The sequence below is a fragment of the Rhinolophus sinicus genome, chromosome 5, assembly GCF_057876585.1.
Source record: "Rhinolophus sinicus isolate RSI-liver-muscle chromosome 5, RSI-T2T, whole genome shotgun sequence".
Classification (NCBI taxonomy): Eukaryota; Metazoa; Chordata; class Mammalia; order Chiroptera; family Rhinolophidae; genus Rhinolophus; species Rhinolophus sinicus.
The window spans coordinates 95,536,297-95,562,557 of NC_142505.1; the positions used below are offsets into that span (position 1 = coordinate 95,536,297).

Below are 26,261 nucleotides of genomic sequence, written 5' to 3' on the forward strand. Positions count from 1 at the left end.
TAAGAAGGGCAGCCTAGGAGTGGGAAGCCAGTGAGATGCAGAAGAGTAATGAGATCCAGGAAGTCAGATATTTGGAATCAGCGTGTCCTGTTGGTTTCTGGTCCTAGCGAGCAGAGAATCCCCAAAAGCGCCTGGTTCTGTAGCAGAGGTTGTTTATCTGTGAATTCAGCAAACAGCAGTTGCTGCACTAGGCACTGGGGAAGGGGATGGGAAAGTACAAAGAAGAATAAAAACTGGTCACTCTAGTCTAGCAGGAAAAAAAAGATATTTCATTAACTAAATATTAAATATCAGAATACTATATAATAATATTTATGTGCCCGTTGAAATCAGACATCTTGTGATGTTTCTGTTCCCTGGAGTCTAAATTAGCATCAAGATCTAGCTAGGTAGTAATTTTCACTTACATTGTTTCATTTGATCCTCACACCCACCTTTTAAGTGAGTCCCATATACTCCTGTTTTGCAGGGAGATTCAGAAAGGTGGAGTTCTCCTTTTTAAAGACTTTAGAAAGTGGTCTCAGGATCTGAGAGAAGACCTGAGTGACAGGGAAGTGTGGGTGCAAAAGATTAAAGAAGGTTGAACCCAGCTATGGAGACTGCGTTTTAAATACCTCAACCAGTCCAAAAGAGATTTCTTGTATTGCCCCAGACATGCCCATTGCCTGTCTTCTCCATCTCAACAACTATTTTTAAGCACCTCCTATGAGCTCAGATTATGGTTCTAGGGATGGGGACGTATTGGTGAACTAGATAGACATGTTTGTCTCTCGTGGAGCATTCCAGGAAGAAAATAGAGAATAACAGAGTAACAAATAAGAGTTAACATTCTAAAAGGGAAGATAGCGAATACAAGTAACAAATACTCAAGCAACATAATTTAAGGTTTTGATAAGTATTACAAAAAAAGAGGAAAGCAAAGTAAGAGGACAGAGATTAATGGTGGGGAGTAGGGGTAGGGAAACGGTTCTTTTACTGAGCTTAGATAAAGCCTCTCTGAAGAAGAGTCATTTGAGCATAGATCCGAATAAAATGAGAGAGAATTATGGGAAGATCTGAGAGAAGGAGTATTAAGTGATGGAAAGATCAGGGGTAAAAGTGGTGAGATAGCCGCGAGCTTACCTTGTTGAGGGAGCAGCAAGAGCTCCAGCATAGCCAGGGTGAGGTGAGCAAAGGGGAAAGTACGAGAAAATGAGGTCCCAGGGATGGGCAGAGGTCAGATCACATAGGGTCTTACAGGCCTTGAGGAGGAGCTTGGATTATATCCGTCAGGAAGCCACTGGAGAGTTTAAAGCAGAGAAGACAAAGGTTCTCGTGTACGTTTAGAAAAGATGGCCCTGAGGCAGGGAGAACAGATGATATGCAAGTGGAAGCAGAGGGCTGTTAGGAGACCACTTCAGGTGACAGGTGGTGGGGGCAATGGGAGGATGGAGGCAGGAGCGGTGAAGACAAGTGGCTCGGTATGGGAGGTAGAATCTTACAGAATTGTCTAATGCATTGGATATGCAGGGAAAGATGGGTGATGAATAGGTGTAAGGCTGACTCAGATTTTTGACCTGAGCCACTGAGTGGTGCCAGTCGTGGAGGTGGAGAAGAACCAAACCATTATACTTCTCTGCTTAAGCCCTTGCTGACTCCATGTCACCTGCAGACTCCTTAGCATGGCCTCTAAGCCCCTCCCATACTCTAGCCCAACCTACCTTTCCAGACTCGCCTCCAGCCCCTCTGTTCTCTTCCCTATGTTGCCTAGCAGCCCCCTTGCTCTCCTGCACACCAGACTGCTGCTTGCCTCGGTGCTTTGCTCATGCTCACTGCTCACTACAGGCTCCTCACTCACGCTTCAGCTCTCGTGCCACTTCCTCCAGGAAGCAGTTCCTGATTTCCCAAGTTCAGATTAAGCCCTATCTTCCAATGATGCCTTTTTGATGGGCTGGGCTCTCCTTGTGGGCGGAGCCCTTTGTGTCATTCATCTTTGTGTCCTTTGGCCCTTGCACAGTGCCTGGCACATCACAGAGGGGTGCAAATAACGTTCGATGAATGACTGCATGAATGTACAGTGATACATGCACATGACCGGGTCGTGTCTGGGGTTAAAGATTACATATGAGTACATTTTCCAAAAGTATTTAGATGCATAAATAAATCAAAGCAGGAATTCACTAGAGACTCTGAGGCATTGTGTGCTGCTTGTGCGTCCTGGTCTTTTGCATGCTGAGGCCATGTCTGGGACCACCCGGGAAGCTAAATGATCTCTGTGAAGGCTTTATTGCAATGGATTTGGGGACGACAGGAAGGAGGAATTTAGGTATAAAAATGAGGAGAGTAAGTGCAGGTGAGATGCAGCCTGACCCTCCTTGTTGTGCCTCCTTGCTAACACCCTGCCCCAAAAGTCGTCCTCTAGCCACCTCCTCGTCTCCCTGTCCCTTTAATTTTGCTCATAGCCCAGACCATGCTCAGAGGCACATGATAAATGGTCCCAGCGCCACTCTCTCCCCACTGACTTTAAATGCAGCCACACTACCACTCACCTAACCCTGACAGAAAAAAATACAGTCCTGTCACAATCTTGTGGCAAGCTAGATCTCCCAGCATTAAATCACCATTAAGGGCCTCTGTGAGTTTGATGGCAGCTTTAGGTTTTTTTTTCTTTTTTCTTTTTCTTTTTCTCCCGTTTACAACTCAGCTAAAGCTTTCCTGCTGTGGGTGGAGGAGAGGCTATAAAGACAAACCACCCAATCCCCTGTCCTCCACAGGTCCGCTCACACCGCAATCAATCCGTGAGTGGAGAGGTGGAGAGGACGGACTAGCAAATCCCCTTTTGGGCACGGTGGCCTCAGCTTGTTGAGCTGTTGGCAGAAGACAGTGTGATGTTGACATCTGCGTAGCCATTTATGAAATGCTGTCATAGAGATATCTCATTGGATACTAACGGGAATTTTGTTAAAAGAAGTACTTGTGATGCTCATTTTAAAGATGTGGAAACCAAGGCCTAGAGTATGGACTAGTTCATGGGACCCCAGGATTGAACACAGGACCTCTGATTCAGAGACTGGAGAACCTGAGAGACTTTGGCTACCTGTCGAGTGGTTTGTCCTCCCTCAGATCTTCCCTGTGCCTGTCGGGCTCTGAAGGGAGACAGTAGGTTCAAATCTTGGCTCTGCCATTTACTAGCTGCTTGGACTTGAAGACGCTGCTTCTTTATCCCTGGACCAGCTACCTAGTGCCACAACAATGTTGCTTCACAAGCACCTACAGAACGTTAGGGGCATATAATAATACATATTTATTTTTGCTCGAGAGCCCAGAGATTAGCTGATCAGGGATGAACCCACTTATGCATCTGCCAGCTGGTGGGGCAGCTGGGGGGGCAGCTGGGGGGGCAGCTGGGAGTTGGCTAATCATCTGCTGTGACTCAGCTCTTCTCCACACGTCTCTCAAAATCTGCCCTGGTTTTTCAAGGGCAGTAGCATGGTTTTGAGAGAGAGACCAGGGCAACACTCGAGCCCTCGTAAGGCATAGGCTCAGAACCACTTCTGTGAAATGATTTTGGCCAAAGCGAATCACAGATCAGCCTAGACTCCGTCCTTTGATGAGAGGAGCTACAACGTCACTTGACACATGGTGTGCATGCCAGGGGCCATTAAATGGCACCATTAGTATCATCGACCTAACATCCCTGAACTCTTTTGTGTTTGCATTTTAGAAATAGGGTTTAAAATAATGTCCATTGCGTGGGGACATTGTTGGGATAACATGAGTCAATGCAGGTGAAGTGCTTAGTTAGCACAGGGCCTGGTGCATAGCACATGGACCAAGTACTCAAATTGTTAACTCTTAGACTTGTTATTTTGGATTGCCATTCCAGAAAAGAGACCCCTCTCCCTGCTCCTATTATGCAGAACATTTTCAAGCCCCTCCTAGTTCTCCTTTAAAATACTTTTGCCCAGAGGGTAATGTCAGTACATCAACTTCTTCCCACAGCACTCTTTGCTGTATATTGGAATTTTGTATGAACATTTAATTAGATGAAAGTTAAGGGTCTTTAGTCACTGACAGACAGACACCATGTACTTGGTTATAAAGGCGTTTCACATATGAGGTGACCAGGAGGCATGGGCAATGTGGCGGGAGGCTCTGGCATACTCTAGAGGACATTTATGTATAACGTCCATGACGTTTAGCTGCAGTACAAGCAGGTCTGTGCGATTCCGGAGTCATCAGACCTAACTTCAACCAGTCCGTACATGTCCACGTGTTGCATCATTTCCTCTCCTGAATGTCTGTGGAGCTTGCCTTCTGTCTAAATTCTTCTCTTTGATAAGGACCTGAACTTGGAGCTTTGCCCTTAGGTATTTCCTTAATGTGCTTACTTGGTAGAAAGGACTAGCTTATTTCTGTTTCAGTTTGGTGTTTAAGAGACAGTAAATGTTATTTGAGCAGTAGCCTTCATTCCTTCTTCTTTTTTCCCTCTTCTTCCAATATAGAACACCTACCACGCGTGAAATGTGTCTTAGAAGATGGAGAAGAGCTGGACCCTGTCCTCAAAGAACCTATGATCAGGTAGGGGACCTGGCATGTACTCCCACAGGTAACTCTGATAAAAGGCATATGTGATTTCACAAGGGGATGGAGTGGGACAAACAAGATTTAGGGAGGACTCAGAGGAAGGAGACTGGGCTCCTCCTGGGTTGGTAAAGGGACATTTCATGAAGAAGGTGGTCTTTCATACTGTCCTAATGGATAAATGACAAGTTGCCAATAACATGTTTTTCTTATCTGAAAGTACTACAGGTCTTATAGAAAATAAATTAGGAAATCATAAATAAAAGAAGAAAGTGAGAATCATGTCTTGTGTCAGATGCTGTTGGATATTACCCCATATTCTTTCTCTCCTTGTTCCTTCATGGCACAGCCTTGATTGCTTTCAGGGCAGCAGGCCCCCTAAAAGGCTACCCTACCCAGCATGCTCTAGTGCAGTTACATTGTCCATGATGCTAAATTCTGACTAATGAGATGTAAGCGAAAAAAGTGTGAGAGTTCCATCAAGGCTCCTTAAGAGAGATGCCGTCCCTGGAGGTTTGGCCCTTTTGCCTTTCCTCATTTCTTTTTTTTTCTTGGCATCTGGAGCATGAGGATGATGGCTAAATCTCCAGCAGCCAGGGTGGACCAGGAAGTGACTTTGGGGGTACCCATATGCATTAGTCAGGAGAGTCTAGGTTCTGCCATCATAACAACAAGCCCCACATCTCAGTGCTTTTGTATTTCTTCCTCACCTAAACGTCCAATAGAGTTCAGAAAGGAACCTGTGCTAGCTGGAGTCGCTGCGTCCCCCAAGCAGCTGGAGGCTTCCTCTGGATCTGTGCTTTCACAATCACAGTAGGAGGAGGAAAGACATACATAACAAATTGTGCACTGACTCTTAAAGCCTCTGCTCGGAAGTGACACATCACTTCCCCTCATAGTTCATTTGTCAAAGCAAAACATGCCATAGCAAAAGTCAAAGGAGGAGGAAAATGCAGTCCTATCATGTGCTTGAAATGAGAGAAGAAAAGAGTATTTTGTGAACAGAAGTAATGACCTTTGTACTTGATGTGGTAAAAAAAGAATTACTGTGCTAGAATGAGGAGCCGAAGGTTTGACTGCTCCTGAATTCCTAATGACTTTGTGAGTTGCCAACCATCTCAGTGCTGGACTGCCCACCTCCAGCCTTCTTCCACTTGACAGAATAAATCCTTATGCGTTGGAATCATTATAATTTGGGGTTTTCTGTCATGTGGAGTCAAATCCAATCCGAACTGATTCATTTCTCCCCTGCCATTCAGGCACAACCAGCGATATTATTTGCGGGGTGTACTGGAGAGGGGACATGCGTCTTTGAGTGCAGCTTCAGAGAGGAGTAGCCACCGCAGTTCCCTACCTGTACATTTCCAGGTATGTGTCATTTGGTCACGCCACCTTGCACGTGAGTAATCGCATGAAGGCCAAAGGCAGTGCCTGTAGGCCTAGCAGACCACTGGCCGTGAAACAGCCTAGTCTGAGAGCTCTGCCTAGTGCAGGGGCTTCCTACTGGGTGATGCCTAAATGATGGGGTCAGACTTTCATTCACATTTGGAATCTGAGACACACAGAGGGCAGTAGAAAGAAGCTGAGAGAGCAGCAAAGGCTGAGAGAAGCTGCATTACGCGAAAGTCTATCACTGGCGTAGCCGACGACCTTACCTGGTGCAATATTGATTTTTCTTCCCGTGATGAGGGGTTCCGTTCTCTGTGAGTCCCAAGACACGCCCTGGCTTTTGTTTCTTTTTTGTGTGGCTTATAAAAAAACACACTCTATGACGTGAGGAAAACTTAGAGCCTAGCCAACGAACGCACTGTGTATCCTTCTCTTATCTGTGTTCTACATGACTTTTTAAATGGTAATTACTCTTTCACGTCCCAGTATATCATGACCATCTTCCTGTGCTGTTAAATATTCTTTTACAACAACATATGAACTGGTGCCTAGAATTCTACTGCATGACTATACTTAAGCAATCCTCGAATGTTGGCTACTTAGGTCATAAGCTGTGTTTTTATTTGTTTGCTTTTATATACAGCATCAAAATCAACATTTTCGAAATGATGTATTTGCATATATCCATGATATTTTTATAGATAGGCGTCTGATAGGAGGATATTTGGTAAGAAGGGAGACATTTCAGACCAAGGATATGGCATGCAGTAAGTGCAAAGTGGCAAAGTAGAAAAACACAAGGTGTGTCTTCAAATCACTTTGCTGGACTTGGCTGTGGGTCAGGAGACAGTGGCCAAATTACTGATGGACTTGAGTGCCAAGTGAAGGCATGGCCGTTAATGAGGGCTTTCTTTTTTCCCCCATACGTGGGTGGAAAACCTGAAGTATTACAGAGTAAATCTCTTTGTCCTCTGCAAGGCTAGTGGCAGTGTTAAGAAGAGGGTCAGCCGAAGTGAATTTGGCCCATTTCACAGGTGTGTGATCTACAGTAAGCAAACAAAAACTATCCTTTTGTCCTTAGCAGTGTGCATTGTTAAAAAATAAGATCAAAGCCTGTGCTTTCAGGGGACTTTATCGGTGTAGAAATAGTCTTATGATAAATAAAAGCATAAGTAGAGATAACGCTGTTATGAATCAATACCACCACTTCATGTTAGTGTCCACCTTTTGAAGTATATTTTTCAAAGTCCCTATGCCCTGTTTCACTGGGTCCCAAAATAGCAGAGCTCAAGTGAAAGATCACCGGCCCATTTTACAGATGAAGGGCCTGAGGTTAGGTGATTTAAACAAATGCAATGTCAGAGCTAGAATATCAGAACTTGACTTTTCAAGGTCACTGGAGCCCACCTCTGCATTTGCTGGTGGTGACACGTAAGGCTTAGCTGAGCTATTACCCATCATCACACAGCTCTCATGTGTAGGAGGGAGGCCTGTGCCCCTTTCTGGTTTCACATCGTTTTCTTCCCCTCACCACGGGGTCAGCCAGCCATCAGCAGCCGTCTGGATGAAGGGCCCAGTAGACTGATTCCAACTTCAGTACTTTTCCCAGTAAACAATTAGAAATACTCTTGTCTTTGTTTCCTTCCTAAAGGAATTCTTAAACTTCAACTTGCCCAAGGATCACCCAGAGGCTTGTTAAACGTAGAGGGTTCCCCAGACTTGAACGCTGATACTCTTTCAGCAGGCCTGGAGTTAGACCCAGAAATGCATGTTTTTAAGAAGCTTCTCAGGTGATTATGATAAAGACAGTGCCCAGAACAGACTTCAAGAAGCGCTGTCTGTCTGATTTCGAGCTTGAAATCTGCTTTGTCTCCTCTTCCTGCACGCCTGCTCTTAGGAAAGTGACTCTAGCCCCGCCTTGTTGTAACCCTTATCAGTTCTATGTGTTTTGCAAATTGCATTTGCTCTTCATTTATAGACAAACCAGGTCAGCACTGCCAGGCCAATAAGAGCTGGATTTTCCCTGGCCTCATGCATCAGTGACATATTTGCCAACATCGGCCCTGTTCCGACAGCCCTGCAGTCGGCAATGGTTGACGGTGATGCAGGATGCTCATGACTTGATTTGCAGAGCCGGCTAAGCTTTCAGGGAAGTCAATAAGAAAAATCTCATTTGGATCTGCAGATTGGGCTCATTTGATTTGGAAGTCACTGGTAGCAAAAGAAATCCGGGGCCTAAGGATGTCTCTCCAAGCTCCTCTCTGTCTATAATCACCCTTAAAAAGCAGTTTTCTCCATCTGCCACCCGCTCCCCTCCTCTCTCTATAGACTCAATGTTTTAGTGATGGAGGGACAAAAAAAAAAAGGAAAAGAAAAGAAAAACAACACCACCCTCAGATTTTCTGGATGATTCTCTCTTTCACTGTGTACAGTGGAGAAAGGGTCAAATCAGCACCACAAACCATTCACCCAAACCATCTGCTACGTGGCTCCTAGGAAACCCATGTGGCCTTTGTGACTTCCCACACAGCTCTGTGACTGCCAGCTTGAAGAGGTCAGAGAGAATAAAGGACATACATCACTATGCCTTGTGAAGTAGCTTTTGGGTCTGGGTGCTTCGCGGGCTCATGTGCGTGTCAAGATGGTTACGTTTACCTCTCAAATACCGTGTTTCCTGGAAAATAAGACTGGGTCTTACATTAATTTTTGCTCCAAAAGCCACATTATGGGTTATGTTCAGGGGAGGTCATCTAGGGCTTATTTTCCAGTGAGGTCTTATTTTTGGGGAAACACGGTACCTCTTGACTTCTTGAGATCTATTTATTCTCCTGCTATTACCCTAGTGTTTCCTGTAGATTCTACAGTATCCACCTTTCTGGTTTCCCTGCTTCGCACCTTTTCCCATAAAATCCATTGTCTGTGCAGCAGCCTGGGCGATCATCATATCCCACCCCTCATTATAGCCCTCGAGTGGCTTTGCGTTATCCCAAAGCTAAAGCAAGCCTGTGGTGTCCACTGCAGTAGCCGCCAGCCACACGTACCTGTTTAGCAATTGAGATGTGATGAGTCTAACTCGCCATAATCTGTAAATGTAAACATCAGATTTCAAAGATTTAATAGGAAAAAAAAGGATGCAAAATATCTTCTTAATAATTTTATATTGATTACATGTCGAAATAATATCTTAGATATATTGGGCTAACTGAAATATATTATTAAAGTTAAGATCAGCTGGTTTTTTTTTTTTTTTTACTTTTTAAAATGTGTCTAGTAGACGATTTAAAATTATACATGTGGTGTACATTATATACCTTAGACAGTGTTGATCTAAATTCTTGAACATGACTTGCCCTCATCTTGTTCCATTCCCTTCTTGCACCTTCTATTTTGGCCAGATGAATTTATTTTAATCTCTTGAATTAAACACTCCTCCTTTTGTTTCTGGGTTTTACTAGGCTATTGCTTCTTCCACCACTGCTCCTTCACTAACTCTCACTTATATTTCAGTATGACTTCTGGATGTCATGTCTTAGATGTCTCTAGTTCTAACAAGTCATGCTTGAATCCCCGAGTCTGGCTTATCCAGTGCCACCTGCAGATCCCGTAGAATCCCTATATTTTTCCTTTGTAATACTTTCCACACCCCTTTGAATTTGCATAAATATATATATGTATTCTTCCCATTCCACTAAATTGTAAGTTCCATTACGATGAGGACTATGTCATGTTATACAACTTTGACCCCAGAGTAGGGACTCAATAAACGTTTGTTGAGTAAATCTAGGCATCTTATTGAATAGGCAAGAGACTTGAGGTCCAGAGAGGGGGAACTTGTTACTTAAGGTCACACGGTGAGTTCATGGCAGCACCTCAGGCCAGTGCCATGAAGTAGGGACACGGCATTAACTAATCTTACATTGGGGGAATTTTAAAAACCACAATGGATAGAGATTTTTGCATGTTGGTTTAATTCTGCCCCAAAAGGTGAAGAAAGAGTTAACTGTCTTATGCAGAAGCAACTGTGATGCCAAACCTGGTTCTGTCTGGAATACTCTCCACCTAAGGAAATCCCTTCCCCAGCAACTCTGGCTCAAAGACTTTACTTCTGGCACTGTCGGGTTGGGAGCAATAGGGGTAGGGGAGGGAAGTGACAAGCCCATGAAGATCTGTGCTACACGGTGTTTCCCCAAAAATAAGACCTAGCCAGACCATCAGCTCTAATGCGTCTTTTGGAGCAAACATTAGTATAAGACCCGGTATTATTTTACTATAATACTAATCTTATAGTATATTATAGAAGACTGGGTCTTATATTAATATTTGCTCCAAAAGATGCATTAGAGCTGATGGTCCAGTAGGTCTTATTTTCAGGGAAACACAGAATGTAGACAAAGCACAGATATAGGACAAGCTGAGTCAGGGCTTTGATGTGCTAGGGAAATTGTCCACCTGGAGTACAAGCCAGAGGTCATTTCTTGAGATGCTGGCACAACCATTCCTCATGTTGACATGTTTCTGAACAGAACAAAACAGGAAGAGTGATGTTTAGTCAGGAAGCCTCCAGGGCTCTGGTATCATCCTCTGCCATATTTGCACCTGGGAGAAAATCTTTCTGGTCCTAGCCATACAGAGCTTCATGCATTTTCACAATGTGTCACGCCATAGATTCTTTTGGACAAAAAGCGATAGAAGGAGAAATTTGTTTTCTGTTACTAATCGAATCTAACTTTTTTCTAATTATATAAGCTCAGTGCGGGGAAGTTGGCCAACATATTAACACAAAGGAGGAAAACTTCCCCCCACTGTTTATACTTCCTGAAAGTCTTTTTAATATTCTTCATGTTTATTCACTTACTTGGTTTTATAAAAATAGGATACTATGAATGCCATTTAATAGTATTTTTCCTCTTGGAAAAAGATCATGAACAATTTCCTTTTAATATGAATAAGTACTCTTTTGTAATATGACTTTTACTGCCTACTTAATATTCTGATATATTTAAACCCTCCCAACAATTCTCTATTATTGAGCATTTACATTGTTTTCAATCTTTCGGTATTATAAATCACTCTCCAGGAATTCACATGTGCACATGTATCCAATTTTTCCTAAGCACAAATTTATAAAAGCGGAATTGTTTACTAAAGGTAATACACATTTTAAAGAATTTTAGTATTTATTTTTAATTAGTCCCCTAAAAGTTTTAGCAGACTGTTTACAAAGTTCCCAAGTATTCTCCACACATACATCCTTTCATGTCTGGAAGTTGTATCATCTACTATCCCCAAAGCTTATTTCCCGTTATGTGGATGATACACCCAAAAGAGAAGACTTTCAACAACAACAACAACAAAAAGTCAAAATGAAATTCTAGGCTCTGCATCATATTGATGCCCATCTGATTATGTCCCCCTTCCTCTAGATCTTCGAAAGTGGCATTTCTCAAAAGGTTACATGAGAAAAGAGTTCTGTAGTCAGGTAGATTTGAGCAAAGTTGTATCCTCCAACTCCATGTGTATCTTGAAAAATCCTGCAGTAAATTTGAGCAGGTTCAAATCTGTTTAAATCAGTTTTCTTCTGCAAGGTTATTTGGCCACCAAATGCAAAAAAAAATAAATAATAATAATAATAATAAAATAAATAAATAAAAGAAAAAAAGGCAGAAAGAAAGAAAAAAATTAAATTAAAAAAAATAAAACCCAAGCCTATAAATAGCACATGGTATGCATTTAGCGAACCACCCACCCAGAGTAAGCTCAGGGTGGTAGGTACATCATGGGGGCTGTATATGGTTTTCTTTTAAGCCTGTGGACTTGACCATAGGTGGTAAAGTCAGATCAGTTTGAGTTCGCATGTCCATGGTCACATGACAAAGCTGAAGAACTCTCTGATATCAGGCCTCAAGGAGTTTTCCAGTAAGCCAAGACCATCTTCTGATGAGCAAAAATTAGCATTAAGGCTTTATCCCAAAAGCTCTATTCTGTTTCCCCTCTGTACCAAAAACAGGTTTTATATGACTGTGATGGCAAATGGAAGGGTGTCTCATCTTCATGGATATAAGTGCACAGTCATTATTGTTGTTTGTTTAATTTCTGCTCCAAACTATTTGAAGACTCAAATAGAGAGTAAAGTAGAAAGTATACTAGTTAAAAATCTCTCTTTGGCCAAGTTTTCTTAGAACCAGAGAGATATAAAAATCAAACAAGCCTTTTGCTGCCCAGTGTGTCTGGGTTTCTCAGATATTAGAGTTTTGCCTACCACTATCATATTTTCTCATTGTGTTATTTATTTACTATTTTTCCTTAAATTAAAAAGAGTTTTCTTTATATATCTTCTTTAGTTTGTCCTTAACAGCAACAACAACAACAACAAAAAACCTGCAAAAATAAGATTTGACATGATGGTTTTATCTTTTTCTACTAGATATTAAAGTAAACATATAACTGTTAAAATAAAACTGTTTGCCTATGAACCACCTAACACTATCTTAGGTCTTGCATTGGCAAACTTTTTCTGCAGAGGGTCAGAGAGTACATATTTTAGGGTTTGAGAGTCATGCCATCCGTGTCACAATTACTCAACTTTGTTGTGTAAAAGCAGCCCAAACAACAAGTAAACAAATGAGCGTGGCTCTGTCCCAATGAAACGTTCAGTTATAAAGACAGGCAGAGGGCGGGTTGGTGGATGGGCTGGAGTCAGACAAACTGTGCTCTAGATGAAAAAAAGAGCTTATTGACATTTTCACCTTCTTAACTGACTCCATTGGCTCATTTTAGTCCCAATCTAAATGCACTAACCTGGGGCAATAATGGAACAGCAAACCTCTTACTTGCATTCTACCTCTAGTTTTTGAGATAGTCCCAATTTCGAGCCACGTGTCTCACATTTAGGGATCCGATTCATTACCCCAAATCACATAAGGCTAGGATTAAAATGAAAGCAGGAACCAGCCTTTGTAACAAAAGAACGGACATCTTGAGACAGGCTAACCTCGAACCACCTTTGCTAAAGAACTTTACAGGAATGCCCGGCTCAATGATTTTACTCTGGCAAGGTTATTCTTCATAGGAAGGGGAAAAGAAAACCACAACCCAAGCAAACCAGGTCCTAAATTATTGACACCTTAAATTTTAAAATATCAGTTAACAGAGGCCATTATCTGAGAGAGGCAAATTTGCCATTAGTTCCCAACTTCACTGAATCTAGACTCCTCTATTGTGTTTCCCCAAAAATAATATCTAGTCGGACCATCAGCTCTCATGCGTCTTTTGGAGCAAAAATTAATATAAGACCTGGTCTTATTTTACTATAAAACTGGGTCTTTAATATAATGTAATGTAATGTAATGTAATGTAATGTAATGTAATGTAATGTAATATATAATTAATGTAATATAATATAATATGATATATAGTATTATTAATATAATATAGTATAAGACCGGGTCTTATATTATAGTAAAATAAGACTGGGTCTTATATTAATTTTTGCTCCAAAAGACGCATTAGAGCTGATTGTTCGGCTAGGTCTTATTTTTTGGGAAACACGGTACACCTTTTTTTGACTGAGTTGGTCCAGGGTTTACCCCAGTCGCCTCACTATTTACAAGAGGGATACTTCCTAAACACAATAGAAAGCAGGGCTTGCCTGTGCCACGCTCGTGCATTGGGCCATATGATTGACCTCTGCAGACAGGAAGTATATATGAGGTCGGACAATTAAGTTTGCCAACTCATCCTAGAAAAAGTGCTACATGCCTCATTGCTGAATATCACTATGGTCACCTTCGAAGTACTCCCCTTGGGAAGCTATGCACTGACGCCAGAGTCTAGTCCACCCTTCAAAACAATTTTGGAACTTTTTTTCTGGAATGGCCCTTGATGTCCTGAATGTCATCAAAATATCTTCCTTTCAATATTTCCTTTATCTTTGAATAAAGAAAAACATCACTGGGGGCCAGATCAGGTGAGTAGGGAGGGTGTTCCAGTACAGTTATTTGTTTACTGGCTAAAAACTCCCTTGCAGACAATGCCACCTGAGCTGGTGCCTTGTCGTGATGCAAGAGCCATGAATTGGTGGTGAAAAGTTCAGGTCGTCTAACTTTCTCACGCAGCCTTTTCAGTACTTCCAAATAGTAAACTTGGTTAACTCTTTGTCCAGTTGGTACAAATTCATGATGAATAATCCCTCTGATACCAAAAAAAGGTATCAAACATTGTTATCAATAAGTTCACAAACTTAATTGTCAGACCTCATATGTTGTTGTGTAAAGATGGTGAGCCCATCGTCTCCACTCACAGCTCACTCTTTTCTGTCCTAGATGTTCACAAATAATAATACATCTGAATAGCACTTTTCATGTTTACAAAGCTTTCCCAAATATATGGTTCCAGTAAAGTTGCTCAGCAATCCAGGAGTTGTGAATTATTATCCTCACTTCACCAGTGAGGAATCAGAGCTTAATCATGCAGCTGAACAGCCAGCCACAGTTTAGGGAGGAGCCACGCTGGCCGGTTCCCACCTGCTAGACTAGGATTGCCAAGTGCTTCTCAGGGTGATTTTTCTCCCATTCTGTTCTGCCATTCTCTGCTCATCTCCAGTGTCCCCTAAGCCAGCCCTCCACCTGCCATCATGGTCCTCATGGGGACCACTTAAGGGGGCCTGGCTGGGTCAAGGTAAACCCAGCTCCAGCACAACTTCAACCTAACTGAACTACTAGTGTCAACTCCCGTTCCTAATTCAACTCCCGTCTCCTCATTCTGCATCCAGTGTTTCCCTGTACACTGTAGCTCCTTCTAAGATACATGGAACTAGTATTGGCAGATGTGTTCATTCAGCTTTGGAACTAGTATTGGCAGACGTGTTAATTCAGCTTTCAGTCACAAAGAGTAATTAGAGCATTAGAATGGGAGTGGTAAAAGCAGCATACCTTGATGAATTCATTTTTTTTTCCATTTGCATGCCATCTGAATACGTTCATCTGGAATCCATGAGTATTATAACCTAGGGGCACCTCAAATATCCCCTGGTTCAACTACTATAGCTCATGTTTAAGGAAACATAGGGGAAATCTGCCCAAGATAATGATTAATAATGATAAACAATAAGGATGGTTCTCATTTCTTTAATGCTTACCACGTGCCGGGCACTATTCTAAATGCTGTAAATGCAGAGGCAGAGGGATTGTTACTCCAAGAAGGCCTCTTGACAACACTCAAGCCCTCAGAGAAGTAATCTTTTCATGTTTTAATCCCCCATAACACTGCAGGTCTCTAATGAACTCACCACCCAACATGCTTTTTGGTCTAGTCTTTCCTTTAGAATATGTACTGATTGGTTGTGGGATGTTATCTTAGTGAACTTTGTGTTCACAAAAGCCCTTATCGCAGAGTAATGACTAAATATTTATGGAATTTAAATAACTTGAACAAATGATAATACTAGATACCACTGAATGTGATCATCGTAGAGGCTCTTAGCACAGGGCTTGATTCGTAGAAAATGCTCTATAAATGTTACCTGTTATTGTAATTTATTGTTTCGTGTGATATTTCATGCATTATCTAGTCCTCACAACTGCTCTAACAAGCAAGTTCTGTTCGTGCTCCCATTTCATAGATGAGGGTTAAGGCACAAAGAAGGTGAAATGATTTCCCCAATATTCTGTAGCTAGTGAGGGGCAAAGCCAGAATAAGGACCCCCAGGTCCCACTGTATTCAGAGGCCTTGATCTTCAGCTGTGAGTGTGCAGCCCAGTAGCAGATGAGAAAACTGACAAACTGAGAATCGATACTGGGTTGAGTGGTGGGTTATGCATAGAAACGAAAGGAGGCCCATCGGTGAAAGAAATTTTAAGCTTTAACTTTTGTCAAACTCAAGTAAAACTTAGTTAGATTTCATCAAACCATTGATCAAAGTGCCAAAAATGGCTTAATTTTTTTAAAAGCACGTGTAACTTCTTTTAATCTGCTTGACTAGTCAAGCCAATAAAAACAGTACAAGCAGTTTATTCAATGAAAAACACCCACACCCTCACTGTGGTTGTTGGGCCAAGTTGGCCAGCCAAGCAGACAGTTAAAATGGTCAACCAGGTGTGGGTAGAGTCTCAGAGGGAAATGCTGAAAGAAGCCATTAGCAAAACGCTTTCATGTCTGTGGAGAACATTAGAATGTGTGCTGAGGTATCTGGCCAAAGAAACTGTGGCTGAGCAAGCACAGCAGAGGAGGCGGACGTTAGCCCAGGAGGCTGGGCACCTTCTGAGAGAGTCAGGACTGAACCCCTCATCCTTTTTCCTAAAATTCTATGCTGTCTGATCTGTGAGAGTACCCTGAGTGGCTTTGACAGACTCACTTGGTGGAAGGGAGGGCTTGAGACTTTTGAAATACATAACTCTGAGGGATGATATACATGGATCCAGGACGTTGGCCCCTTGTTACAGTGGTAAAGGGGATGACTCTTCTGGGCCCAAGATGTAGAAGACCCTGGAACATGACCCTGAGTCAGATCTGGGTGCAGCATTGAGCCATGGGAAGCAGCTCTGTGAGTGAATTAAAGCACACACATACAGAGGCACGCATAGATACAGACTGTCATTCAGGAGCCCAGGGCGGTGTTGCCACGGAACACACCAAACGTAGCACTGTAGACCTATTGGGTCTTTAGTAGGAACTTGCATTGGCAACGATGGAACACCTGGAGCCCTGTGAGGTGTGGCTCACCCTGGAACAACTAGCGCTTCGCAGCAGTCGAGGCGTTGCCTAAGTTAGGAAGGTACAATGGAGTCCTGGCTCCATGAGCAAGAAAGACCAAGCGTGATTTCATTTTAGGAAGATCAGGAAATGGAGGGGCTGAGTTCCTGCTAATCCAGGCAAGTCATTCTATGCATATTATACTTGGAGGGGGAGAGATACTACTGGGAGGAACATTATTCACGCCCAAGGTTATGAAGCTAGACATCCAGCTACTGGTGACTTTTCTAAATCCATTAGACAGAGATAGATAGATGATAGATAGATGGCTAGATGATAGATAGATAGATAGATAGATAGATAGATAGATAGATAGATAGATAGATACTGAGGGTAGTAAGAAGGTCTATTTAGGAATGAGGGCAGGCCCAGAGGAAGAAAGCCATTAGGAAAGCTACACAATTGAGGTTACTTCTGAACCTGTCTTTAATGAAAGAAATGAAGAACATAAATTTGGTCAATTAGAAAGTAATGAAGACCTTGCAGAAATAACTATTGACAAAAGGCCGGCAAGGGATTTCTCGAGTAATTTGAACACAACACACACTGTACAAGTCAGCAGGTCAGGAAGAGTTGCCTCCTAGGAGAGTATGGGAGTTGGGATCACGACTACTTGATTTTTGGTGGTTATTTTTTCATTTAGCAAGCGGAATTATGATCGGAAATGACCCCAGACAAATAGGGCTCCAAACTACAAAACCAGGGAGAGGTCACATAATGGTGACTATTCAGTCCTGCTATGACAGGTGCATATCCAGGGGACTGGGCCTGAAGGAAGGATGTCCTAACACAAAAACATGTGAAGGAATTCAGAGGGCAGGTCATGCTCTGTTAATGTCAGTTTATGATGTATTAACCAGCTTTATAATCAGATTATTGGAAAATAGCATAAATCATTCCAGATAAAGAGTTCCTTCTTTAGGTTGTCAGAGGGGAAGGCAGTGTGCAGTCTTCCTTTCAGATTGAAGGAGGACATCATTTCGCTTTCCTTGTATATTCATCAGGAAGAATGATAAAGAGCCAAACTCCTGTAGGACTGGATTCTGTAAAGGTTCAGTTCAAAAGCAAAGTGTGTGTGTGTGTGTGTGTGTGTGTGTGTGTGTGTGTGTGTGTGTATACACGTATGTGTGTGCATGCAAATTTGGTGGGGGGTGGAACTTTTAAAGAGCCTGGGTAGTCTCTCCCCAACAGATGGAGAATATGGGTGATGAATGCAGGGTTGGTGAGGTGTTACTCATGTGGGGCAAGTGTGATTTTGAGCCTATGAAAACTCAGAAAAATATTAACCAGACCATTAAGAAATGATATTGTGGAATGTTAGAGCAGAAGTTTTAAAACTCACCTAGTCCTATTCATCCTCCTAACCATTTACTAGGCCAGCGATGTTAACTCCTTTCCTAAAGTCACATGGTACGTCCATGTCACAGCCTGAACTAAAACTATTGTATATTGGGGATAGAGTGGTCTTCCTATCACATCCTCCTACTTCCTGGTGATGTCAAGTTACAGCATCTGTTGCTGACTACCAGGCTAAATAAATAATGCCAGAGTTAGAAAATAAGAGGAACTCCCATTGGAAAAGAAAGTGACATATTGGTTCTCTGTGTAAAAGTCATCCCAAAGGGTCATCTGTACTGGTGCGCAGATGCCCTACAAGCCAGTGGGCTGGTTGAGTCCAGAGGGTAGTTTCGTTCTCTGTGGAATCGTCTGGTAAAAGAAAAGGCCTCACTGGACCTCTTTGTCAGGCAGCGTCACAAGGGAGGAAGCGCAGGTTTGTCAGACTATGCTGACATCCCCTACTTCAGTTTTGGAACTATTTCCAGGTTAAAAAAAAAAAAAAAAATCCTAGACATTGGAGGGATTCCAGAGACAAACAGCACACTATTAAAGGAATGGAATAGAGAAAATGATTTATAGAAGGGAATTAAAGCAACACATTTTTTTTATGTCTCTGTCACAAATAAGGGTATGTCTTCGACATGTATCAAGGGCTCTAATTGGAATAATGAGTTAATCCAGGGAGAGATGATTTAGGCATGATATCAGAGGACAGGATAACATGATGGGATTGGGGAATTACCTGCTGGAATGATGAAATTGTCATCCTTCAAAGGAAAGCGAGACAAAAACAGAACAATTAGGAAGATGGTGCTTAATAGTAATTTTACATAAAGAGATTTGATTTTAGCTTTTGACAAAAGTAGGAGCCAGTGAAATCATGCTTTCCACGTTTCCTTAATTCTTAGAGAAACTTGGACTTACGATGTATCATCAATTTAATAGCAGCTATTATGTTGAGGAGAAAAAAACCACTGCGTTAAATGTACATGTTGATTGCAATCTACATCTCAATTTGAAAAATGTGAAAATGTGAAAAATGTATTTATTTTAGAATTACAAAACTACAGCAATTATTTAAGTAATCTACATCTACAGCCCTGTGGTAGCATATATATTCTCTGTGGGTTCAATTCCTGACTGTTCGAGGGCTAATCATACAGCTTGTATGATTGTGGATGTTCTCGTCAATTTGTTTGCTGTGCCCTCATGCTCTTCTCAGAGTATCTGTTCCCACCCTGGTGATTGGGAAGTTGACCAATTCTTCTGGACCAGGAATCAATCTACTTGGACCAGGAATAAATATATGACCCGAACTAGGCCACTAAGTTCTCTTTATTTAAGAAAAGAAAAAAAGCCCAAAGATAAAGAGGCACTTAGTTACACGGGAGGTCATGTAAGCTGAGGCCAGCATCAGGGCATGGCATCGCTGCCACAAACCTAAATGAGTAAGGGACAGCAAAGTCACCAATACACCAATACAACGGAAAGAGGTAGCATGGATTAAGAAAAACAGCAGATGTCCAGTGAGCAGATTACCAGAGAAAATAGATGAATACATAGTAACCTACTCTATTCGCTTATTACCCCTTCTCCCAAAAGAAAAAAGTGACTCTTTAAGAGGCAGAGCAAGGAGCTTCCATGCCTCGCTTTCCAGTGTACATTCCTCAGGATTCTCATTGAACTCAGTTCCCAGTCTTGGGACGACCTTCACTTTCCCTGCAGTCAAGACCCTTTTATCTAAGCCATTTGAATGGGTATCTGTTCCTGGTGACTCTGAGCCCCTTCTCTCTGCTTCTGCCTTTTTCGCCAATGCCTCACAGTTATAACACATTAAGAAATAAGCTTTTCAAAGCAAACTTGTAGTGCTGACACAGGCTGGCTCGTGACATGAGCTGTGCTCATCCTCCAGAATGAATAGACTGACATCATTGCTGATGCCTAAACCGGTTGTTAAGCCATCATCTTGGTTATTGGTGTGGATGTGGTCCACACTGGGTTCACCCTTGTCCTGAAGCCAAGTCCTAACTCAGCATGTGCTTTCTGTATCTTCCTGTCTTTCACAGATCCCAGGGCAGCCCATCCTTATGAATAGTTCAACTGTGAGACTCCTTAGACCACAGCTACCCCCCCCCCCCCCCGCACTGTCATCCACCACCCGGCGAACATTCCTTATCTGGGATGCTGGGACCAATATTTACATTCTTAGAATTTATAAGTTTTCTTTTCCCAGCCCACGTGGTAGGCATTTTGATAACAGGTCATTCTGATTTGAAGAAAACCTCATTTTTTTTTTTTTTTTTGCTTTTGCTCTGAATTTCAGGAGGAATTTTTTGCCTTCTTTTGCAGGAGTTCCCTAAGCAAACGTATGGGCTATTGGCTCTGCTTTCAACCCTCATGCATTTTTAATGATTTACAAGGAAGACATTTTTTCCCTCCTTCTTTTTTTTTTATAATAAATTTAATGACTTAATACACATCAAGTGGAATGGTTGGTTTGTGGTGACGGTTTTATAATTCCAAGTTCAAGGATTTTTTTTTCTATTTAATTATGCACAATAACTCTCAAGGAATATAATGCAATAACAAAAGCATGCACTGATGTTGGCATAAGAGCCTGTTGTTTATTAGTATTGGTTCTGTGCTTTATGTTTGAAATAAAATATTTGGAACTAATGTTGGCCATGTTTCCTCCAAACTAGATAACAACAACAACAAAAACAACTTTCTCCCTGAAAATACCATGCTCCAATCTTTGGTGATAAAAGCCAGCAGCTCTTGAGATAGCAAATTAAATTTTATGTGTAGAAAGCACTGCGCCGTGTTTTGTTGCTTGCTCAGAGTTATTTTTTAATACTAATAATTTCATAAAGTGAAAGACTGATATATTGACCTGTGTTCTCCAAGACACCATAGTATTTCCTAAGGTTAAAAGGCCTAGCTTGCTGAAAGTTTATTTGTTTTACATTCTAACCTTTTACTTATTTCTCTTGCTCTCTTGCCAGATCTAGCCTCAGCTTTTAGAAACATTTTGAGATTTTGGAAAACATAAAGTGGTTGAATTTTCAGAATCTGTGAGTCAGACTTCTAAAACTCCAATAGATGAGGACTGATTTTCCTAAGATCCAACACATTTGAATTTTGTATTAGTTAATAGTAAAATTATCTCCCTCCTATGGCTTAAAAAATAACTTAGAATTTCTTGGTAGACAAATAAGTAGATGTCCAGTCTCATCAAATGAATTCAGCAAGGAGACTTGTTCCGCATTTTCCACACTGGGAATAGGTTTCAGTTTCAAACTGAGAGAAATTATTCAAAGTCCCTTCCTGAAAATCTGGCCCAGGGTTCTAGACTGAAGTGAGGGTTCTAGAGCCTGGGTATCCTGTGATAGTGGAGCAGGACTGACCTGCGGACGACATGGAGCTAAAAGACAACATCTAAACATAAAACCAAGCGGATATTCTAAATGAAGCATCATTCTGAAGGAGCTGGGTAGGAGGGCTGGAACCAGGTATAAGATAATAGGATAGAAACTGGAAGCCCCAGAAGAAAACAGGGATGGAAGACAGGGACACTGCCTGGGGAAATTGTCTGAGGTCCTAGAGAGAGACCCAGGGATTCCTTAGAGAATGGCTTGGCCTTGTTTTGGAGAGGAATATAATACAGTAGTTAAGGTACAAATTCTAGAGTTACATGGACATGGGTTCAAGTTCCAACTTTATTGCTCAACAGTGATATGTCCTTGGGCAAGTCATGTTATGTTACTCTCTAATACTTAGTTGTTTTATGTGTGAAGTATGGGGCAAGGAAAATAAGCCACTTCATAAAGGCTGTCATAAGATTTAAACAAGATAACGCTGCTGTTAGTTATTATTAGTGATGAGTCAGACAGCAAAGGCTACTAAGTCGTGTTCTTTTAATGTAAAAATACTGCTTTTAATTGTACATATATGTGTTTGTATCAATAGAAATACATACATTTTGTGTATTTTGTACATAAGTGGCATGTATCGAGTATCTATGTATTTTTAAAATATTTTATTTATTTAAAACTTTTTTCTTTTTCTGTAAACATTTTATTGAGGTATAATGATCAGATACTAATACACAGGAAATGAGGTGCACTCTTTGGTGTACAGTTTGATCAGCTTTAACAAATGCATTCACTGACGTAAGCCACACCCCTATGAAGATACAGAATTCCATCACTTCAGAAAGCTGCATTGTGCTTCAGCCAAGTTAAAGCTTCCCAGAACTCACTACCTCAGAAGCACATACTCTTCCGAGTTATCACCACAGAGTAGCTTTGCCCGTTCAGGAACTTCATTTAAATGGAACCAATCAATGTATATTCTTTTGTATCTGTATTCTTTTGCTCAGAGAAATGTTTTGGGGATTTATCCATGTTGCTATGTGTAACAGTGGTGAGTAGTCCCCCATTTTATAATTACATAATGGATACATGTTTTCCATTCTCTTCTCAGTGAAAATTTGGGTTGTCTCCATTTTAGGACTATTTTATGTAAAGCTGCTATGAGCATTCTTCTGTACATCTTTTTGAAGCATATGTTTTTATTTCTCTTGGCCATATACCTATGAATAATTCTGTGAGTCATAAGTAAGCAGAAGTTTAACTTTATGAGAAAGGACTTACTGATTTCCCAATTGGTGCTACCATGTTGCACTCCCATCAGCAATGCATGAGAATTCTCGTTGTTTTGCATCCTCACACGTATTTAATGTTGTCAGTCTTACAAGTTTTAGCCATTCTAGTGGGAATGCACAGTTTTGAATTCTGACAAATTCAACTTTTTGTAATTATTTCCACTAGCAATTTTTCTACTTGCTCAGGCCAGAAACCTTGGTGTCATTCTTGACACCTTTCCTTCTTTCACACCTCGCTTCTGACGTATCAACAATTCCTATTAATTCTACCTTTAGAATATGTCTATCATTCACCCACTTCTCACCCGCACTGCCACCCCAGGTCCAAGCAACCATCAACACTTGTCATCACTAACCTTCTACCTGGCCTCCTGGTTCAGCCCTTGTCCCTTGCAGTCTGTTCTATACTCAGGACACACTCCTTAGATCATGCCAGTTCTCAGCTCAAGACCTTCCAAATGTCCCTTCCATCTCACTTAGAATGAAAATCCAAGTCTTTTCTAGCATCTTCAGGGTCCTTCATGATTTGGATCTATGGATACTTCCTGTACATGTTTTCACATGGTCTAATATCAAATATCACCCTTTTTCTTACCACAGTCTACATAAATATCACACATATTCCCTAATTCTTTTTTGCCCTGCTTTAGATTTTCATTATGAAAATTTCTATTACCTGAAATTATATATTGACTTGTTTATTATCTGTCTATATAACTGCAATAAAAGCTCCATAGTGGCGCTAGAACATGCCTAGTAATTAAATGCATAATTCATAAATATTTGTTGAATGTATGCCTTTTTGTCATTCTTGATACTTTCTTCAACCTGTTTGTTTCTCTGTGTGTGTGTGTGTGTGTGTGTGTGTGTGTGTGTGTGTTATGTATTTTAATGAACAAATTTCATCTCTTCAACTAAAGGCTTTTGAAAGACTGTGACCTTATTTAAAATATCTTTTATTTAAACATATAGGGTAGACGTCCCCCAAAGGATAAGTGCTTAGGCAATATTTCCTAACTAATCAATTGATTATAGAAGAACAGGGGCAGACATTTTTCCAAACTGTTTCTTTGTTTGTATATGTGTGTACGTATGTACATACGTATGTGTATATACAGAGGGTGCCAAAAATATGTATACACATTTTAAGAAAGGAAAACTGTATTAAAATTTTAATACTCAATATATACCAATAACAAAAGATGAATACAAGTCACGTTTGACTTCTGCAATCACAAGAGGGGCTCAAAGTGGTTACCATCAATGTCCAGACGCTTCTGATTATGGTGAACTACTGCTTGAGCAATGTTGACCGAAGTGTCCACTGGTGTACATTTTTTGGCACCCCATTATATGTATATATGTATTTGTACTTTTTAACTAACAAATATCACTTCCTCATCTATAAGTTTTTGGAGGATAGCAATCAGACTTGAATATCTTTTATTTTCAACATATAGTGTAGACTTCTCCCAGACTATTTTTACATATGTGAGTTTTTAAAAATACAGAAGATCCAGAGTCTAATTCTGAAAAGATCCACAGTCATGTGAATGACAGTTTTGGGGTATGACTGGGGATTGGAATGGACACAGAGCTCTTTTAATTCTGTCTAACAAAGCCACAGACTAATGTTAAAGAATGTTTGTGTGATCTCTCCAGTGTGGAATCAGTTACCCAAACACAGGAGTCTTTACAGAGATCCAAAATAATCATAAAACCATTATAACCACAAGACCTCTTCGGAGTTCTCCCCTCAATAGTGAATGCTGCCTTTTTAAGCCAACTCTTATATTCAGAGAAGGATTGTAATATCTCCAGCCTGGAAGAAATCCCTGTTTCTGTGGGTCATTTACTTCGTCTCTGTGGTTTTTGGAAGGAAGGATGGAGTGAAAGCCACCCCAGGCAGTTGACTGTGAATTTTAGTCTTGAGCAATGTATGGAGAGCTTCAATAAATTTTGGCCATTTAGCTAGCCTTCGTTCCATGGGGAATACTGTCCCGCTGTCCTCAACTCTCAGTAAATTGTTTGCCATAGAACAACTCTGATTGATGGTCCTGGACATTCTTAGGTCTGTGATCAGAGAAGGAAAAGACAGGATCACCATGCAGGTGCCATGAGGGGAAAACCTGGCCCCGGAGCGTCAGGTGCCATGAGAAGGGCACTGGTAGGCATGGTTTCCCACTCACTATGTATCTTGTTTACGCTGACATCTCCTGCTCTAATACAGGTCTGGGTACATACAAGTAGGAGGCACTCCATATGTAAATATTACATGGAAGGGAGAATGAAATCAGGTAGGAGAAAGAATGAAATTAAAGGGGGAAAGGAAAAACTAGGAGTTCATTGTTATTGGATGTTGGCTGTCTCATGGGGAGGGAGGGACAAGAATTCAGCTGGTTGTAAGTTACAAAGCAAGGTTAGAACTTTCACTTCCCTGTAAATTCACACACTTAAAATTTTTTTCCTAACATTTATATATTCTCTACTGGACTGTAAAGTTTATGAGGATAGAAACTATATTTCTTTTAAAATAGTAATACATCACTTAGATCTACATAAAGAGCCTGGCATCTGAACCCATCCTGGGCAGGAAACTAAGGGGGACGCTGCTCTAAGCTGGTCTAAGGGTATTTCCTGTTTGTATTCCCTACAGGGTCTAGTTGGACCAATGTGGATATTTAGTAAATACTTCATGAATAGCACCTGATTAAAACAATATGAAACAAACTGATACCACTGGACCTTTGCTATGTTCTTAGAATTTACTAGAAAATCAACTTTGCCGAATATGAAAAAGCACCTAGTCTTTTCTCATGTGGAGTTAACTTCCTCCTACCAATACAGTGAGTGATGCCAGCAGAGAATTTGTCAGACATGGTAGTGGGCTTTCAATCCATTACACAATACGGACAATTTCTCAGAATTTTCAAAACACCTTTGAAAACATTTCTACACAGATCACATCATGATCTATTTGCCATGGTCATGGTCTATTTGCCATGATCTATTTGCCATTTGTAAAGTAAAATGCCATTCTGAAGAAGAACATTTAATGCCACAAGGACAAGTGCTACCTTTACCTGCCAGTAAATGTCAGATTCCCTATTCCAGCCGCGTGGGGGAAGAAAGGGAATCATAAAATAAGATCAGAGCCTCCTGTGATTTTTGAATCCAAATTGAAATTAAGAAATGAAGGATTAATAATCCTTAGTGTCTAGTCTTGGGGAAGTCCACTATTTGCTGCGAGCGAGGCTGGCCTAGCTTAGGTTGTCGACAGTTGGGATCAGCCTCCTTCTCATCGCCCTGCTGTGGGAGTGCTCATTCAGGCCGACTTTCTTGCTCTGGGGTTGTGCAAATATAAGGTCTCCCTGATGGCTTCACAGGGAGACACAAGGCGACGCTGTGTTGGCAAAGCAATGCCAACCCATCCCTCTGAGCCCTGTTTTCAGATGAGAGCTGGAGCCCCAAAGTTAGCAAAGTGCTTGGCATTGCCCATCAGCCGCTAGTGACTGTGGCCCGATGGCTTTCAATAGCCGTCTTTAAGCTACTACAGA

At 41.3% G+C, this 26,261-nt stretch overlaps 1 long non-coding RNA gene across 1 annotated transcript in view; it reads left to right on the plus strand.

Annotated features, from left to right (window-relative positions):
- The window catches only part of LOC109451629 (uncharacterized), a 450,797-nt gene that overhangs the window by 283,526 nt on the left and 141,010 nt on the right, over positions 1-26,261 (plus strand). The window contains exons 5-6 of the long non-coding RNA XR_012489526.2: positions 4,485-4,560; positions 5,823-5,931. This is a non-coding gene — a long non-coding RNA (uncharacterized LOC109451629). The remainder of the gene's footprint in view (positions 1-4,484; positions 4,561-5,822; positions 5,932-26,261) is intronic.